General features: G+C 38.7%; 1 pseudogene; it reads right to left on the bottom strand.

Moving 5' to 3' along the window:
* Nucleotides 1-577: 577 nt before the first annotated feature.
* On the bottom strand, nt 578-1,776 carry LOC112627859 (annotated as a pseudogene).
* Nucleotides 1,777-3,371: the final 1,595 nt, after the last annotated feature.

Genomic DNA, 3,371 nt, shown 5'->3' on the forward strand with positions numbered 1-3,371 from the left:
CATCATCTGGCAAAGCAAAGGTCACTCTTTTCAAGTTTTCTTTACATTGTTTACTGTCTTCACTTTCTTCCAGGTCATCATCTTCATCCCTACACTACCAAAGCTCTTATCAAAAGAAATATTCTGCTTTCCATTAGAAAAACAAAAGGAAACATATTTTCCCTTAATAAAGTTCTTCTTTTATACGCCTAATGCAACCAAATACTCAGAACTTCCAAAATTATTCAGGTATTAAGGAAGAGAAGGTATCATTTCAGTGAAATGCTATGGAAGAAACAGAACAAAAAGTGTCCAATACATAGAAAATAAATTATTCATCAATCTATAATACAAACCTCCTATCTCACAAAAATAACAGGATTTTTGGGGCACAAAACCAAATCAAAGTTCCTGGTAAGAAAGGTTTGATTGCTACTGCCAGTAATATTTTTCTTCATTAATTGATCTCTAATGTCCCTTTAAATCCAGAGACTTTCCTCTGGCTATCTTGAGAATATCTGATAGGGGAGAATCTAACTTCTTAAAACAAACATATGTGAAAACCACAAGTACAGATACATAATTGGGCAATTCCAGCTCACATTGTAAAGGATGGTTGAAAATACTTACATTTCAGAAATGCTTAGTTATTCTGCTTCTTCTTCAGCAATTTCGTCATCTTGTTGGAACCCAGCTCATCATTATGATCACTTGCTATATCTTCATCACTTTCAACTGGATCCAAAAAATCTTTGTACTTCACATTTCTGGAACTTTTTTTTTACCTGACTAAAATAAAAAGATTTTTTAAACTATTAATTAGGAATAGAAAAATACATCACTAACACATGCATATATATTTGTATGTGTACTGTATGTCTACATTACTTTCTAACTTAATAATACTATAAGCCAAAAATAGTTATTAGGTGAAATTGGCAACTAAAAGCATTACTATAAAACTATTAGAGGAACAAATGAAACATAAACTGAATGGAAGTACAGATTCATTTATAACTGATAAGATAGAGCACAGTATTTCTTAGCTCTAAATCTTCTAACTACAATTACGTCTCTCCTAGAAAAACAGAACAAAAGCTAATTTGAGGAGGAAAAAAGTGCTCTCTCCTCTCAAAACTTTAAGTTTTTTACTTCCAAACAGCCCCCCTTCACCTTCATCAGAATCACTATCTTAAAAAACAATCAGTATCGTCCACCTCACCATCATCATCATCTTTTCATTCCTCTTCTTTTCCTCTGTTTTCTAAATAAGCCTTCGTTTCAAAGAGTTGGAAGAATTTCTCATCTACTATGGACTTTTCTCTTGGTTTTGTTTCGCACCTTGCTCTACTGTTCCAAATTGGTTGATACCAAAGTCAAGGTCAGAATTCTCAGCACTGAAAACTGGGCTTTTCCTCAGATCGCATTTGCTTGAGTTTGCTCTCTCACTCACTTCAGGATTGTCACCACCCATATCTGACACTTCCTCCTCCTCCTCTAAATCTTCTAGGTCCTCCTGGCCACCAGCCTCTGTCTCTGAACCATCCTCTTCACACTCCTGTTCTTCACTCTCAGGGAGACTGATATCTTCATCTTTGTTTCACTAACTGCATTCTGGAAGCTTCGTAAAATTGGTTCATTTTGCAACTCAGGTTGTTGCAAAGTCTGTTCATCATCAAAACTTCCTATCACAAGTTTTTGTAAAGGGCTTCCATGGAGCCTACCATTCTCCAACATTTGATTAAACTCATGAAGCACTTTTGTTAAAGAAATGAACTTTGATGCCAATCCATCTTGAATCCTATTGGGAGGAATTAAACGAGATTTAGAGTTATAGGTAATAATTTCACAGCCCTCTTAATTAAAAGAAAACTAAAAACCCCAACTCTTCTGTAAAATCAAATAGGAATGAAGTGTAAGTATAGATTCTGGCCTCAACAACATATAAGCTGATGAGCCACAATGATATCTAAAACCTGTCAACCAAGTATTTGTGAATCTGCTGTATAAATTTTAGGCAGGAAAAGCATTACAAATCGATTTGCTTGGAAATATGTAGTGAATTGGCCTTAAATTATCAACTCTGCACCACTCCATTCATTCATTCCCTTATTCCTTCCGTGATCAACATTTGCTTTGGCTACAGTGGTCAAGGAAAACCTCTCTTAGATGTGACATCTGAGATGAAACCTACAGATAAGGATAGTCCTATCAAGATTGGGAAACATGTATTCCAGGCAGAAGAAACAGCAAGAACAAATTCTCTAAGATGCAACTGAGCTTGGGAAGCATGAGGAATGAAAAAGTGAGCGGGGCTGCAGTGTGAAGGAGGCAGAAGGTGAAGCTGGAGAGACTGATGGCAGCCAAATTCCGCAGGGCTCAAGGGTAAGAGTTTGCCATTTTAAGTGTAATAAGAAAACAAGAGAAGATTTTAAGCAGAAGGATGAAATGATGATTTACACGAAGGAAGAAGAAAGGGAGGAAGGAAGAGGAGGAAAGAGTGATTAGAAGGTTGATGCAGCATTCCAGGAAAAGGATGATGGTGATTTAAGCTGGAATTAGAGCAGTGAATATACTGAGTACTGTTTGGAGGTAGAACTGACACGATTGCTAAGGAATTAGATACAGAATAGAGGAAAACGAACACATCAAAGTAGCAGCCTAGTTTTGTGTGTGAGCAACTGGAAAGACAGAACTGCCATTTACTGCAATAGGCAAGGGTTGAGTGGTGGAGCATGGGAAAAGGACTTAAGGGGATGGCAGAGTATAGGTGGGTAGAAACAACATTCTACTCTATTTTGGACACAGTGAATTTGCGATGCTGAGAGTACCAAAATTTTAAAAATCGTTAAAAGCCATGTGTGCTACTGAATTCCAACTAAGCTCAGTCTGTAGTTGTTGTCAGCTGGGAACTCAAGGGAGAGGTTGGGGTTTGAAATACAAATGAGTCATGATTTTTTTTTTTTTTTTTTGAGACGGAGTCTCACGCTGTCGCCCAGGTTGGAGTGCAGTGGCGCGATCTCGGCTCACTGCAAGCTCCGCCTCCTGGGTTCATGCCATTCTCCTGCCTCAGCCTCCCGAGTAGCTGGGACTACAGGCGCCCGCCACCGCGCCCGGCTAGTTTTTTGTATTTTTAGTAGAGACGGGGTTTCACTGTGGTCTCGATCTCCTGACCTTGTGATCCGCCCGCCTCGGCCTCCCAAAGTGCTGGGATTACAGGCGTGAGCCACCGCGCCCGGCCGAGTCATGATTTTTTAGATCATATTTGAAGTTCTTCAACAAAATGCACATAAAACGCTTGTGCTGGGAAGAGACATGAAAGTTCTAACTCTCAAGAAGCTTAGTTGGGGTGGACAGACAAGTGACAAGTTTGTACTTTCAATGAAGTATGA

This window comes from Theropithecus gelada, chromosome 7a (assembly GCF_003255815.1).
Source record: "Theropithecus gelada isolate Dixy chromosome 7a, Tgel_1.0, whole genome shotgun sequence".
NCBI lineage: Eukaryota > Metazoa > Chordata > Mammalia > Primates > Cercopithecidae > Theropithecus > Theropithecus gelada.